This window comes from Mercenaria mercenaria, chromosome 5, assembly GCF_021730395.1.
Source record: "Mercenaria mercenaria strain notata chromosome 5, MADL_Memer_1, whole genome shotgun sequence".
Lineage (NCBI taxonomy): Eukaryota > Metazoa > Mollusca > Bivalvia > Venerida > Veneridae > Mercenaria > Mercenaria mercenaria.
The window spans coordinates 25,145,255-25,162,988 of NC_069365.1; the positions used below are offsets into that span (position 1 = coordinate 25,145,255).

Consider the following 17,734-nt stretch of genomic DNA (forward strand, 5'->3'; position numbering starts at 1 on the left):
ATAGGAAAAACCTGGAAAATATTCTTGTCCTAAATCACAGGGCCTAGGGCTTTGATATTTGGTGTTGATCCTCTACTAAGGTTGTTCAAATTATCTCCCTAGGATCAAATATGGCCCCACAACGGTGTCACATGGTTTATATAGACTTATATAGGGAAACACTTTGAAAAGCTTCTTGTCCAAAATCACAGGGCCTAGAGCTTTGATATTTGGTATGTTGCATCATCTAATGGTCCTCTACCAAGATTGTTCAAATTACCCCTCCCCCCCCCCCCCCACCCCCCACAGGGTCAAATATGGGCCCACACCGGGGGTCACATGGTTTATAAAGACTTATATAGGGAAAACTTTGAAAATCTTGTACAAAACCACATGGCCTAGGGCTTTGATATTTAATGTGTACCATTCTATAGTAGTCCTTTACAAAGATTGTTCAAATTGTCTCGCTGGGATCAAATATGGCCCCGCCCTGGGGTCACATGGTTTATATAGACTTATATAGGGAAAAATTTGAAAATCTTCATGCACAAAACCACATAGCCTAGGGATTTAATATTTGGTATGTTGCATCGTTTAGTTGTCCTCTACCAAGACTGTTCAAGTTATTCCCCTGGGGTTAAAAACGGCCCCGCCCCGGGCGGCACATGGTTTAAATAGACTTGTACAGGGAAAAGCCTTTTTAAAAATTCTAGTCTTGTCATAAGGCCCAGATCTTAGATATTTACTATGTTGCATGCTCTAGTGGTTCTCTAACAAGATTGTTCAAATAATGACCCTGGGGTCAATATAGGCCTAGTTTTACATAGACTTATTTGTTGTTTTGAAGCAGTGGAAAAGAAATGTGCACCACATGTACACTTTTGATATGGATTTCAATACTCATCTTGAATGGTCTTAATCATGACCTACTGACCTACTTTCCTGTTTTGAAGGTACAGCTTAGAAATTTGGACCACATGTATAACTTTTGATACAGATTTCAATACTGGTCTTTAATAGTCTTAACCCTAACCTACTGACCTACTTTTTTGTTTTTGAAACTACAGCAAAGAGATTTGGACCATGTGTATAATTTTTGATACAGATTTCAATATTAATCTTGAATATTCCTTTTTATGACCTACTGACCTACTTTCTTGTTTTTGAAGTTACAGCATATAAATTTGGACCACGTGTATAATTTTTGATACAGAATTCAATACACAGCTTTAATATTCTTAACCCTGACCTTCTGACATACTGTCTTGTTTTTGAAGCTACAGCAAAGAGATTTAGACAACCTGTTTAATTTTTCTTATAGATTTTAGTAGTTATCTTGGATTATCTGTACTGTGACCTACTCGCATACTGTTTTGTTTAAGCAAGCAACTAAACTCAGGTGAGCGATATAGGGCCACCATGGCCCTCTTGTCTTTCGTTACTGTCACACCGCACATAGTCTATGCGTACATTCTTGTCTATATCAGCATTTGTTAAGCTTAGACAGACCATACCAAAGACTTTTGGGAGATAGAGCATAATGCACTGTTGTAAGTAGGTATATCATTTATATCACTTCAGTTAAGAGATAGATCATTAGTGATCTACACAACTAATGAACCCGAATAGACATTGTTCTTACGTAAATAGAATTCACAGAAACTGGATAGCATTGGAAGACATTACATTGTGTAGCTGACAATTTATCTAACCAGTGTTCCTGGATTCTGTACCAGTACTAAACTATTCTCCGCATGTAACTGCCAACTGCTCTACATTCATTGGAGGTAAATGACGAATGCTTTCAGACACAAATTAGTATATTAAAATATATTTGACGTAAATTGTGCGTGTTTTCAAAGAAATCTATATCTAATGCTAGAGCTTCATTTGTGGCTGCTATAAACATTGCTGTATTTGTATTTATATGAGGTCATATTTCTAAATTGTGTTTCATTATAAGCTGAACTCTTCTTACCGGTTTCTAAAATTAGAAGTATATTGATTTGCCATATTACGTGCACATACTTCAGTAATCATAAAAGCTGTTTCAATGAGAAACTGCAAGTAATACCACAAGTTTGTTTTGGAATGGAATGAGGATCCTGGACGATTGTTTGAGAAAATGCTTTCATCAGGAAAGAGAAGAAACTGCGGGACTAATTCGGTAGTCTTACAAGGAGTTCAATTCGTGTATTTTTTTGTTTCGGTTTCGGTTTATATGTATATGTGAAATATCATAATGATTTCTATTTTTAGTCGGTTAGGTTTCGTTTCGGTTTCAGTGTATATGTGAAATAGCTTCGACCCTGGCTGTATGGGTAAGTAGTACTCTTTTGCAGAAATATCAACAGAAAAATGTAAGAAGAAAGATGAAAGCAAATATTTAATTTGATCCTGTCAGCAGATACATGTACTGACTTACAAAAGGAGCAATCATAACACTTGAAATCTATTAAGCGATTGATGTATACGGCCCGTTTAGTCATTTGCCACAAATGACACGGCACATTCATTGGATATACCCCATTTGTTCAGAAAACTATAAAACTCAAACTATACAGTGCGTTCACTTGTTAGTTTGTATAATTAATAGATGCAAATAGTGTAAAACTAGGTAAAGTTATGGTCAAAACGACCTTTGTAAAATCAATAAAATAAATGTCGCAATGTGTGAAACAGGATAGTATCCACTAGAGACATACTCGGAACGGCGTTGAATTAGACTTTTCGCTAAATGTTTACAAACCCGAATAATGCAATGATTTTGTCATAGAAGTAACACTATAAACAAGAACTGTTACAATAATTATTTTATTATCTGATGAGATATTTTCAAACGTTTACAAAAATCTCATTCGCCAGTCGGGCTGTACAGAAGTGTTTGGATAAACGCAACATATCAGCTTAATGAACACATGTGCTATGAAACCTACTGATGTCTGTTCCAGGTCCATCATACTTAAAACCCCCAAAAGGTGTCTTTTTCATCCTTATTAGTCACCTCTTTCCGCGTAAAATACACTGCTCAAACAACGTTGGAACCACTTGAATTGATGAAGCTATGGCCAATTTGATTTTCGCATGAGTGCAACATCTAATACTTTATATAAAACATACACCAACGCATGCACGCACGCACGCACACACGCACACACACACCAAAAAGAAAAAAAGAAAGAAATCAAGAGGGTTATGATGGCCCTATATTTCTCACCTGAGTTTAGTTGCTTGCTTGAACAAATTTCTTTTCTAAAGCTTCAAAAACAAAACAAACTAGATAAGTAGGTCATGGTAAAGATCATTAAAAACACTACTGAAATCTGTTAAAAATTATACAGGTCGTCCAAATATCTTTGCTGTAGCTTCAAAATCAAGACAGTAGGTCAGGGTTATGAGTATTAAAGATGAGTATTGGAATCTGTATTAAAAGTTATACACGTGGTCCAAATTTCTATGCTGTACCTTCAAAAACAAGAAAGTGGGTCAGTAGGCCAGTAGGTCATGATTAAGACGATTCAAGATGAGTATTGAAATCTGTATAAAAAGTATACATGTTGTCCAAATGTCTATGCTGTAACTGCAAAAACAAATATTTAGGTCAGCAGGTCACAATTATGTCTATTCAAGATGAGTATTGAAATTTGTGTCAAACATAATAGTTGTGGTCTAAATTTCTTTGTCTTTGCTTCAAAAACAAATTAGTCTATGTAAAACAAGGGACCCGGGCGTGGCATATATTGAACCCAGAGTCATTTTGAACAATCTTGGTAGTAAACCACTAGAGCATGCCACATACTAAATATCTAAGCTCTGGGCCTTATGGTTTGAGACAAGAAGTTTTTAAAGGCTTTTCCCTATTCAAGTCTATTTTAACCATGTGATCCCACTCCCGGGGCAGGGCCAGTTTAACCAGAGGGGGGATAATTTGAACAATCTTGGTAAAGGACTACTACGCGATGCTACATACAAAATATCAAAGCCGCCCCAGCCGCGTGGTTTTGTACAAGAAGATTTTCCCAATATAAGTCTATATAAATCATGTGACCCACAGGGCGGGGCCATATTTGATCCTAGGGAAATAATTTGAATACTCTTAGTAGAGGAGTACTAGATGATGAAACACACAAAATATCAAAGCCCTAGGCCCTGTGGTTTTAGACAAGAAGATTTTCAAAGTTTTTCCCTATATAATTATATATATACAATGTGACCCCAAGGGCGGGGCCATATTTGACCCTAGGTGAATAATTTGTACAGTTGCAATTGCAACCAGAGTTCTGTATGGAATTCAATTCTTTGAGCAAGGTTTAAACAAGATCATCAACGGAAAATCCCTGTGAAGTTTCATCAAAATTGGCCTGGTGATTTTAGTAGGACGAGATGTTGTTTAAAGTAAACTGTGGATGGACGACAGACGCCGGACGACAGACGGACGGACGGACGCCGGACGGTAAGCGATCAAAATAGCTCACCCTCAGCAAGGTACTCAGGTGAGCTAAAACATTACCCAAAATTCAATGAGATAATTGAATATTTTACTCAGATGAATTATCGACCAGTATTCATCAATGCAGATAGCCAATAAATGCTACGGATAGCTGCATTGATCATGAATGATTATTTCTATGTAACATTATTTGTTCAGGTGTCATCGCTATTGACCTGTGTGTTGAATGACTGAAACATCGTGATCTACCCATGAATCACTAAGTTTCGCACAGCGTGTTAATGTTCAGTGTATTTTGAAACACAAGTAAAGTTGATATGGATTAATTTGAATAGACGTTTTACGTGATATATGCTAGAAACACAAACATTAACCTGTTTTAAAGGGAAATTTAAGTGACGAAAGGATTAAATTCCTTCTAATTATAGAAGGTATGCGCAGTTAATCATATATACATGTACTAAGATAACATACATGCACAATTTGCACACCTTTGCCACTTTCACCAACGCATGCAAGTTTACGAAATTTCAATGAAATGTAAACAATCACGGATCTTTTATCTATTACGATAAAAAATGTTGATATCTCCGAATAAAGCGACTCGTTCACACTTTTTAGAAGAAGGTTAAATTATAAATAAAATGATGGTGCTATAAAAGTAACCAGTGGCACAAACTTATTGACATATGAATTTTGTAAGATATCTTATAGATTATTGTGTAGAAGCAACTAAACTTCTGTAACATTTTTATTTAATGGAAAAAATCAACATTCTTCTTGTTTTATACACACGTTTAACACTTATTTTACATACTTTGTCATTTTTCAGTGTCATATTGCAGTCGATGCAAAAAAGAATATTCCCAGTAAAATCCCAACGTAAGATGACATTGTGCTTATACTTGTCTTGTTTATTAACAACGCCTCATTGACTTTCTTGATGTTTTTATAAAGTAGGGCATATTCAGAAACTAAAAAGTGTTAGTAAGTATATTTTATTCATAAAGTAAAATAAAGACTAAAAAGTGTTCGTAAGTATATTTTATTCATAAAGTAAAATAAAATCAATGACATGTTATGTCTGTAGTAGATCTAACTTGTTATCAAATCGTCGTTAATTCATATATAAAACTATAGATGTAACATTTATTTCCCACTAGTTACCATTCGAAGGCGATACTTTGTTCTTTTGTTTCTTCTATGTCTGCCTTTAAATGAAACATTGCCTTTAAAAGTTATTCTTTTGGTCGATTTTGGATCAGTCTGTGATTCTAAAGGAGCCCTTTCTTATTTCGATATTCGATATTGTTTTCATTTGTTAGCAGTTGTATACACAAACTATGTACAACGCTATTTGGTAAGTCTCATACAAACTATTATGTTGTTCGTTAAATACGTAAAACAGTCTCAAGGCCGTAATTAGGCATAATACTTTTTTGTAAGATAGAAAAAATGTACCAGTTCTTCATAACACATTACTTTATATACAACTTAAACAAGATTAAGGTGTGGATTCTGAACGTATATAGGTTAAATGATCTGTTATAAAGCTTTTGATATTTTGAAATCGATTTGGTTGACATAATGGATATTTTAAATGGGCTTTTATTTCTAATGTGAACAGAAAATGGATAAATCACCGGTGCAGATAGGGTGACTCATGGATGCGAATGCGTCACCTACGAATTACTGTAGGGATTTACTAAATTAGCTAAAATGCTGAACATAGTGACCAAGTTTTCTCTTAATTGTTTTAGGCATTCCTCGGACAATAATGAGTTTGGTATTTGATATTTGTCATAATCCGCAGCTGTTTCGCATCGATTTCAAGCGTAAACATGGCACCAGGTGTTGATTCCTGCACAATAAATTTCACATATTCGTGATCTTTAACATAGCCTAAGCTTTTATTATTGTTTAGTCTATCACTTTGTTTTGACATTTCCGAATATAGAAAATGTAGCGGCTTGTAGTTAGACAAATGTACAACATGAATCCCGTACAGGTAGGGTAGCCTACCCGCATTACAAACATTCCGAAAACGCGAGGACAGCAGATAGAGGGTCACTCTCAGGCGACTTTTCCTATAGGTAACTAGAGCATTGTTTACAAGATTTCGAAAACGAAAGTAGAAGTATATATTTAACCTTAAAATCTATATTAAGCTGGGATCCCTAAAGAACGAAAGTTCAAACGCAAATAATCATGCAGCACTCTGTATACATGTGCACACAAATTGTGAATACATCTGCACAAATCAAATACGAATGGAATAATTATATTCCAAATGTAATAAACAGGTACATACATGAACTATTAAACACGTAAGTTTTAAAATCCAGTTTGTATTTAAGATTTGCGAAAACAGTAAACTGATCCAAATACTTACTTATTACCATGAATTTAATCAAAAAGTTCAGTATAAGGCACCGGGTTGACCGTTGAAAGCAGGTTGGTTAAAATGAAAAATAGCAGTATTTGAAATTTGACTTTTAGGTCACCTTAGCAGAAGTGCTCAGTGTGAGCTATTGTGACCGGTCATTGTCCGACGTCTGTCGTCGTCCGTCAATATTTGCTTTGTTAACACTTTGGAGGCCACAGTTGTGACCCAAACTTTATGAAACTTGGTCAGAATATGTGTCTTTTTTGATCTCTAGGTCAAGTTTGAAATTGGGTCATTTGGGTTAAAAAAAACTAGGTCAGTAGGTTAGGTCGAAGGAAAATCTTTTTAACATTCTTCAGTCCACAGTTTAGGTTTGAAACTCATGAGAATTGGTCAGAATGTTTATCTGTACCTGGGTCATGTGGGGTCAAAAACTAGCTCACCCGGTCAAATCAAAGGCAAAGCATGTTAACACTCTATAAACCTGTCTTCATGAAACTTGGTCAGAATGTTTATCTTAATGATCTTTAGGCCAGGTTTCAAACTTGGTCATGTGGGGTCAAAAACTAGGTCACTATGCCAGATCAAAAGAAAAAAAAGTTTGTTGACATTCTAGAGACCACAAAACTAGGTAACGTGCTCAAATCACATGAAAAGCCTGTTATTATTCTAGAGGCTACATTTATGATCCTATCTTTATGAAACTTGGTCAGAGTGTTTATCTTGATGATCTGTATGCCATGTTTGAATCTAGGTCATGTAAGGGTCAAACCTGTCAAATTGAAGGAAAAGCCTGTTAACAATCTAGAGGTTATAGGCTCAATTACTCAGATGAGTGATTCGATCCAGGGTCATCATCAAAAAGATAGTTTGGTTATCAAATCTTACCTTACTTCGATCGTGTTCTTTAGTCAGATTGCTCTATCTGTGTTTTTCATCGTTCAAGCTTCTACTTGGGTTATTCTCTGTTTTGTTCTTGACGAAATTTTGTCATAAAACCCAAATGTTCCTGCACTACTAAATTCATTTTAAGATCATTTAACGCTTTATCATTACACCATACGAATTTTGTGTTTTTTTTCTTTAAGAAATCTTGCAACGTCGCGGAGATCGTAGACCTGGCGCTGTACTGAACTAATCCTAGGAAGCTACGCATTCGGCTCATTTGCTGTGGCTCCCATGCATTTAAAACAGAGTTTACCTTGCACCGCATTATAAGATACATAACCGTATGTCACTGACAGACCACTTACTGGTTCAATTATATTGAAGTGCTCAAGCTTTTTCGATTTGATTCTAATCTCTCACTCATCCTTAGAGGCTTTTATATACAGTTGCCGTATGAGGCAGACGTGTTTTCTTTGCTCTTGAATCTTACCATAATAACTCTGTTATTTGGATATAATGGATATGAATGTACTGGCATCTTTCTGTGCTTTTATGTCGCTATATCTTCAGTGATTTGGTGGCTTGCATCCAGTGAAATGTTTTATACTTTTCTTCATGAATTTACATCAGACATCACCTGTCGTTCACCTGTAAAGTATACCTTCACTAGAGATCAATCACTGAATATTAGATAAACGGTATTGAACAAAAGGGGAATAGAGAAACTAAAGCCTGTGGCATGTAGGAGTCAATCTGACTTAAGTACTTGAGTATTCTGGATTTCCAGTATTGCTATTTTTATTTTAACCAATCAGACAACTTGTTCGAATGTCAAAGAGTAAGAAAAATGTACAGTAATTCCAGGGCTCGAACCCGGGACCCCTCACTTACAAAGCAAGTGGCCTACCGACTGAGCTAACCGGCTATCTGACACAATACGACATAAGAATTGTAAATATCAAAAGTCAAGGTTACAGATGGATTTGCAAAATGTTGTAAGTTAAGCTCTGATTGGCTAGCGAAAGGGTCGTCAAAACAAGGCTATGAATAGGTCGTTCTCAGATCCTATGCGTAGCGTAATAGGAGATGTACTTTAGTCAGATTGATGTAGGAGTATAAACGTACACAATATAGTTTGTAAAAAGAAAACGCACAGAAGTAAACGAGGTGGTAAAAGTAAAGTAATTCCTAAACAAAATGGTGTGAACTTCAAAAATTTGATATACCATAAGCAATGTAATCAGTACAAAAGATAAGTGAACATGTATCCTGCATTACTCTGAACTGTAAATCTGTTTAGACCATAGACGATTTTGTGGGCCCATACCTCAGGGATGAGAACATAGATTTCGCTCTTTTGACTAAAACTTGGTACTCGGACGAGAAACAACATCAATTTGAAACTTCTGACTTGAACCAGAATAGTGTAAATTAAGTGTTGCTAATAAAAATTCAAAAAGGTGGTGGTGTTGCGATCACTTGTAGAAACACGATCAATTTTTAAGAGTAACTCACGGTACTGTTAATATTTGGGAAACTTGTTTTCAAAGATTTGACCATACACGTAGTGGGTGTGTATAGACCCCCGGCTCTATCGACAGGTAACCATTTTATTTTTTAATGTTTTGACTTCACCAAAAACATCTTACCACATTAAGAAAATTTACTTATAATGGGTTATGAATTTAAGATCTTCAAATGTGCACATTTTAAGATCAAAATTTGAGGCCGAGGAAAATAAACAGAGAAAATGTAGTTTAGTATACCAGCGTGGGTTAGATTTTATAATAATTGCAGTGATGAAAGGTTATTGGTTTGTATTTTAAAGGTCTCAGCGAGAAATACGAAGATATGCAGTTAGCAGAAAAATGTGATCCTTGAATGATATTGAAAAAAGAAAACAACATCATTTGCAAAACACATTTGCGTCGCCTGCGAAGAGAATCTATGCGAAGAGTGTGTGAAAATCCATGCGAGAAGAAAATCTACTGCATTCCACACATCGATTGCAATACCTAATACAACGGTAAACATAGATAGAGGGAAGGTTTATTTAACCCTTAGCCTGCTGGAGGCAAGAGATTCTGCCTTTGCGACCAGTGTAGACCATAATTAGCTTGCACATCTATGTAGTCTGATCATGGTCTGCATTGTTCGCCATTCAGTCAGTATCTGTTTTGATATGCAGCCCTTTTAACAGTAAATGGTACCTTAAAAATTGAAAAATGGACAAATTCATTATACAGATTTAGCAGGGTAAGGGTTAAAGATATCCAAATAAAATGGAAAGTAGATCCCTCGGAAGCACCGAAAATAAGGCGTGAAAATTGCAGACTCGGTTTGATTGAGTCTGTTCATGAGCAGTAATGGAAAATGCAACACTGCCCACGCCCCCTAGCACCGGCTTAAGCAGTATTCAATCTTCAAATCTAAATGAGTTGAAATCAATGATCCGAAGGACTAGAAAATATAACAACACTGAGATGAAAGCCTATTTTTCACTAAAATATCTTTAGATATTTACTTCAAATGTGTAAAACCCTCATTTTAAAAGATATATAAATAAAGTTTGCACATAAAGCTACATCCATAATTAAATGCCATTCACTAACAGTTGATTGTTAACAACAGCCAGTTTTTTTAATTATACTGTGTTTATTTATACATATACTGTGTGTACCATTTTAAACCTAAGTAGCCGACCATGTAATATAGGGTATATACGTTACAGTGTGTACTATTTAAAACCTTAGTAGCTGACCATGTAATATTCTGGGTGGGTGCTGAGACTTTTTAAATTCTGACTGAGGTTTACCTTGAAAAACATATTCTGGCTGTAAACGTATTGAAAACAAAATTACTCCGAAATCACTGAAAAATAATTCTGCCTCCAAAGGAGATTTAAAACAAAATATTTCCATTAGTCTGAAAGCCATATTCTATGCTTTGAAATTGCTTTTAAATTTAAGTTAACGACAGAAATGACTTTCTCTTAAAACAGAATGCAGGGTTAAGTGTTTAAAATACAAAAAATTACAGGATCGTGTTATCCCTGGAATAGTCTCCCCCACCCTCCTACACCTGGTATACATACATATATAATACTGTGTATACACTATCTGATTCAGCTACTACCAACGCACCATTTTTCTGGGGGAAAAACTGCAAGCATACATTTTTTAAAGCCTAGAATTCAGATCTCAGAGCATTTTTAAAGAAATTTCCAACACTGTCTTCTACCCATCATACTTCTTGTACCTCGTATAAGGTCTAGAAAGTTATCATCTTTGTTTTAAAGGCAAGTATTATCAAAAGATATGGGTGAACTTTATCAATCATTTTTGTTTGCATTTATATCAGATAAGCCACACAGGTCCAGAAGCCAGTGCATATACTCATGATGTTCACAGGTATAATTTATTATATCAAAAAAATTCAAAATTCAAAAAGTATATCTCCAAGTATATATCAAAATGCATCAAGGCTGTTCTATAATTCTTTTTTTTTCCATAGGCGCATAACCATCATCCCCGCCCCACCTCAAATCCCCCTAATTTGTCCGGATCAACATCTAGTTTTTAGTTGGCTTTGCCCATTTGGGCTCATTTATCTTTCAGGTATCAATTAAATAATCTATATATATAAACATTAATAGCAATTTTATACCATTCTAGCTTAGAGAAGGATATCACTTTGCTCAAAAAAGGAACTGTAATTTGGGCCAAATTGCTTCAAATTTAAAAAAACTTTAATCAGAGAGACGTGTATTTAACTATTTCATTCACCCCTCGGCACACACACAGGAAATTCAAATGTCGGTCCCTAATACATAGTACTGTCAATACAGATAAACTTGTTAATTTTATATTTATATAAACTATATGAAGTAGGTATTCATATCCTTAAATATGAAAATTGTTTCTAATAGGCCTTTAATGGTGCTTACTATAAAAATATACAATATCTTGTTATGGATTTTATACTAATTTATTTATTCTCGATTGCCAAGCAAGTTCTTTCAACTTATATTAATGGCTTTCGAGACTCATTCCAGATGGAACCAACCTCTAAGAGCAGAGAGAGTGGCAATGTGGAATTAAAGTGTCTTGCCTAAGGACACTACCACTAAGGCAGTGGTCGGGATCGAACCCGGGACCCTTCGATCTCAAGGCGGACGCGCTACCACTGCGCTACGGCGGCTCCACAATGGATTGTAATGATGTGTTATAGATTGTAATATAATGGCTTAAGTACTCCCTGACGTTAACAGAAAATTTCTAATTGTACACCTATTTTAGTTTAATATACCCTGTAGAATCACCATTTTATAGTACATCGATTCATTATTAGTTTAGTTATTGGATATCATTTTACAAATTACATAGAGGATATAACATGGGCCTCTGTTCATACTGAATTTATTAAACTAATTGAAAAAAAAAATGCGATGCTCTATTGAGCATTTTATCAATTTTATTAAACGAGTTTAATAAATTCAATGTGGAAAGTCACAAATGATTCCTTTTATCACTTGTCAGCTTTTCCTGCCGAAACATCGAAAATTCTACTTTCTTTAACTATTACAAACAGATCAATTTGACCAACGTCTCCTATACTTTAAAGGATAAAGAGAGACATGTATTTAATTATTTCATTCACCCCTCGGCACACACACAGGAAATTCAAATTGGCGTCGACGTCAAAGTTTTATTTCACTAGTGTAATATCATTTTTATGTAATGGCATTATTTTACTCCCACGATGTCAAACATGAGATAATACATGGTCATCGGCTAATGAGTTATTAAAGTAAGGTCCTATAAGTAAAGCACAGTATTATGGCGTTTCCAGTTTTGGCAGTATGTAAATAAACAATCACTAGCATTCTAGTTAAAAGCAAAAGTTATTCGTAGAATAAATAGTTTGCTTGCTGGCCCAAGGAATGAGTGAATGGACATGTGATCCTATCATAGTGAAACGTTTGATTGTTCGAATCTTGCATCCTTCCAATTTATTTCTGTTAGTTTGCTTTACATTATTTGTTGTTGTTTTTTTTTTTCATCTCCCAGTCTTCATATAAAATCGGCAGTATCTTTAAATATTATTGGCGGATAATGCTATTTCAAGTGAAGTATAAATTGTCAAAATTAATTAAACTAACCCGCTTTGCTTTGAAATATTACAAGAGAGCTTAAAAATCACTTTAATAATGACATATTCCAGTAAATAAAAAAGTTGGAACTACATTAACTTACTTAAGTTTCCTTGTTGAAAAATAATTAAATAAATACAGTTTTAAAAATGAAATAAATCATCTGGGAATCGAACTCATGGCGAAAAAGTACAAAATTGAGAGCGCAACCGCTTGGGGGATTTTTTTTTTTTTGTTTTTTTTTTTTTTTTTTCAAGCAAAATTTATAATATATATATATAGTCAGGAGGGGGGAAAGAGATCCAGAATTAAGACATTACTTTGACGTTGAAGAAAGAAGGAGATCTAGATTTAAAACATGACCCTGGCCTCATTTTCTAAAATAGAATCATACGGGGTATGCAATATGTGACGATTTCATGTACTTTCTTGCGGTTTCCAATGTGATGAGTCATTTTTCATTTGCATAACTAGAACACAGTGTGATTCTAGTTTGAGAAAACGAGTCCTAAATCTAGACCACCGCCCTCCTTTTGTCTATAGTTGAGAAAAAGAGTAGACTATACTAAAACTGAATGTATTATAGGAAAAGAATTCCTGCATGGTCGGTACGTGTTTTAGATAAAATATATCGCTTTACAAAATGATGAACACTCTAAAGCTTAAATTTCCTTATTGTATACAGAAAGTGTACAAATCTATACATGTTTAGAATCAGTAAACAGACAAAGCAAAACTGAATATATAGCTTATGACTACAGAAAGATATAGGTTTCTAAAGGGATTAAACTAGCTTACATCTAGAGGTGATCCCTGTCCCAAAAGCATTCTGCATTTTATACACTAGTTATCTATTTCATGCACAAATAAGGTGGCTTATTTTTTTCTGAAAGATTTTGAAGCTACCCATCTACAGTATTGTTCAGCTTCTTTTTGCTGTGGGCCTACTTTGCAATGCTTGGCTCTACGGCTGTGTTTGTCGTGCTTTGTGATTCCGGGAAATCTACACTTACCTTTTATATTTCTGTAACAAGCAGGTAACACTGTATAAAATGCAGTAAAACTCGGGATATATGGCGCCTAGCTGTTAGTCATGTCATAAATGATGATGGAATAAACATTTAATTCCTTTTAATGACCCATATCTTTTAGTATTCTTAAGCTATATCATCAGGTTTGTTTTCTCTGATTAGAATATATAGATATATATTTTTTCTGTATATAATAAAAACAGATTTCAAAAAAGAGATTTCAATTGATAAAATTACTTAAAGCGCCATAAGCCATTTTTATTGGTCGTTAATACATAGAAAATTAAGTTTTAACTAGCCTGAATTTGGCATTTCTGCTATATATACTAGTAGTTTTAATAATCGGAATGTATTGTATTTAGGATCGTCCAGGAAAACCTAGACCCATAGCCGTACTTTCTGATAATTATCACTTTGTCGTGGGAGCCACCGTTAGTTTTCGGAGATGATGACTATTATCAGATCAGCTACAATGAAATTGGCCATGACAGAAGATGGAGATATTTTCCTGGCGAATACAAGGAAACAACCGCTACATTGTCAAAATTGAAAACTAGATCTAATGCCTCTTTCGTCTTTCGTGTTAAAGCTGTATATTTAGATAGAGCGGGACCTTACAGCGCAGACAGCGATGCTTTGACTACATGTCAATCTCCCGCATTTCGTTTTGCAACCGTTTCCGCGAATGAATTGAATGCTGACTCCTCACCAACAATATTTCCAGTACACATGACCAAGATAACGTCAGCAAGACATAAAGCCGGGAAAATACGGACATTTGAAATTGGTACGTGCACACATACGACTTTGATCCTTTTGGATCATGCAGTCTATTCACTGTTATTGTATCGCTTATTCCAGTGCTAGAAGGTGTGAGGAGTGTTGTATATTTCAACACCTGTTACAGGCAGACTCAACTGAATGATCTTTCTATAGTTTTAAGTAGAAACAAATAAACTTTTTAGTTCGTTATGAATGCGAAGTTTGCTCATATATCAATATGGGGTTCAAACATAAGCATTATCGGTTCCGTTTTGACTTCAGAGTCAAATAACATGATTTCCTACAGTAGCACATTACTCTTTTGTCATACATTTTTAGTAAGCAAATGTCATTTGGTATTTGCTACAGCATTTATGAACCTATTAATTTGTTCCTAAAATACAAGCTATTTATTTTTCTTTTTACATTTGCTACAAAAGGTGAACCTCTAGTAGGGATAGACAAGTCCAAAACAATCATACTGGTTGGAGCTACTGGAAATGATAGAGTACTCTCGTTGACGGAATAATCAACTCTATGCTAGGCGTTAATTGGGATGATACATACAGGTTTACCGTTAAATATGTAACTAAAGGGGACGCAGAGAGAAGGGATAACAAGGTATGTAAAATAAACTTGACTACATCATTTTCATGGAAGTGCTACTACAAGCGTAACTATTGTATCCAGTTTAATCTGTTAACATAAATTCAAGTTTAGTCCATTGCTACATGACGGGAAATATTTTTATATATAAATCAAAATTAATATGATAAAAGATCATTGCTTTGCTACTTATTTTAGTCAAAAACCAATTCTGAACATCTTTTTTCAAATGTTCAATGAAAATGAGGATATTTTATAATTTAAGGGGGATAATTGCAATAAGAAATTTAATAAATATGTCTTTTTCTGCCCGCAAATTGTTTGAATAATGTATGTCATACTAGAATTTGTACTCAAACCTGTGGATATACATGTAAAACATAAATAATGTGCCTGTATAAAACAAAAATAATAATAATGACAACCTAACAAAGAGACATTTAAATACTTTACATACATATAGACGGGGTTCAAAGACCGACAGCTCACTACACCGACGTATTAGTTACTACCAATGTTAACAGAAGCAATTGAAATTTATACCTAGCATTAATTTGCTAACACAAGATTAAACCAGAATTAATATGGATATTTGTCAATGAAACAAACATGTACATACTCGAATAATTATGGCTCATTTCTTTTAAAGGATTCTCAATTTCAGGCCTTAAGCCAAGAAGACTGGATAACATGTTATACACTCAATCCCGAAAATGGTAGTCGTCTTAGCTATCAACTAGAGACGTTCTGCGTGAGTGGTCATAAATAGATGCTGTTGCCAGGAAACTACAGCCGCTTATTGACTCAGGGCCTTTGAAAACAGGTCGCCTACGCCAAGAACGAAACGATATATTAGTAACAGGCGTTCACTTGAACAAAACAAAAACTTAGAAATTGAGGTCACAGAAAAACAACAAAGAAAGCGGAATTTGCCGAGGGGACAGTATGCAACAAATTGTCTACATTGTAACATATCGTGCCATGTCAACTTCACATGTTCCATTGCATATAAAGCTAAATGTAGAGTTAGCAATGTTAATGGCTATTGTAATTTTTGTCCTGGTAAATGTCATTGGCAAAATCATGCTACTACTCCATGTTTGAAAGGGTTACTGTAAAGGTGAAGAAAACTTATCCGGAAATGCAACAAAAATATTTTGAACAAACTCAAAAACTGTTTTCGCAAGAAATTCTCGTCAAGAATCTAAAACAAGAAAGCACAAGGTCTGGTGGCTGAATTTCAAAAATATACGAACAGACTAAAATAAATACTAGTAGGTTTGCAAGGAAACCCTTTCATGATGTTAGAAGAGTATATAGATGTATTACTTTAAAATGAGAAATTAGAAAGGAATATCACTTTTAAAGAAAATGCAGTTTCATGCTTCAGTATTTTGAACAGTTTTCAACTAGTGGTGCCCAAATGTCGGACAGTGCGATTTGGTGACAGGAGCTTTCAGACAGGAGCTGCGAGGTTATGGAATGCCCTCCCATCTGGCATAAGAGAGTGCAAGACCTTGCAAAGTTTCAAAAAAGCGCAAAAGACGCATTATTTCATACAATTCTTTGGGAACTAATCTCACTAATTACCTGGTAGAATAATGTAGGTACTTTGCCGGCCAATCAATGACTCTAATCAAGAACTCTAGTGTGACAGAATAATATGGACAGTGTTTTTTTCCTTGGGATGTACATGTATCATAGATGTTCTCTGGACCGTTTAGGTTGGGATTTACCCCATCATCCGGGGCAGTTTGCATGCTGTGATGCATTTTACAGGCATCAAACTGGTTAATTATGTCTGTTTAACATGTAACATATCTTCTGTTCTATTCTGCTCTAACCTGTGTCTTTGATAGGTCAGTTAATTTTTACGCTATGTATTTTGTTTCATGTTTTGATCTGTTTACTTTTAATTTAAAACGCTATGTATCTTATTACCGTAATGTAATTTTAAATTCATTCTGTAATAGTTAAATTACCATATTTATTGAACATTATATAAATGCTTTTATGTAAAGCACTTTTGAACGTATTTTTATATGAAAAGAGTGTTATATAAAAGTAGTAATAATAATAAAAAATGACCAGAAATATAATATTTCTTAGCGAGAATTACCAGTTCGTGCGGGTATTTTTTAACTAAGAATATACAGGTAACAGAAGATAATCTTTGATAATATCCCTAGAACGACATTCAGCGTACACCTCTAAAACTCAAATAGCCCAAAAATCAATAAGCTTGTGTTCACAAAGGCCATCGTAGCATAAATATTGACAGCTGTCAATTATCCCCTTGTTTACCGAGAGATATACGCCGGTTTACAACCTATTGATACAATCAGCAAACGCATACAAAGCATTTTAAACTGATCAACCATATTTGTATTGTATAACAGGTAACTTCCGCCTCTTGTATATGCGCACCCTCCAGATAGGTATTTTTCCTTTTTATACGAACTGTGCTCACTAAGTGTTTT

General features: G+C 34.8%; 1 long non-coding RNA gene across 2 annotated transcripts; it reads left to right on the forward strand.

Annotated features, from left to right (window-relative positions):
• Positions 1 to 1,990: 1,990 nt before the first annotated feature.
• On the forward strand, positions 1,991 to 17,264 carry LOC123558864 (uncharacterized). Of its 2 annotated transcripts, XR_008370920.1 has the most exons (4): positions 1,991 to 9,729; positions 14,249 to 14,673; positions 15,089 to 15,269; positions 15,919 to 17,264. It is a non-coding gene; the product is annotated as an uncharacterized LOC123558864 (long non-coding RNA). The 2 variants fall into 2 exon arrangements; XR_008370921.1 differs by lacking the exon at positions 14,249 to 14,673 and having other exon boundaries at positions 15,919 to 17,257.
• Positions 17,265 to 17,734: the final 470 nt, after the last annotated feature.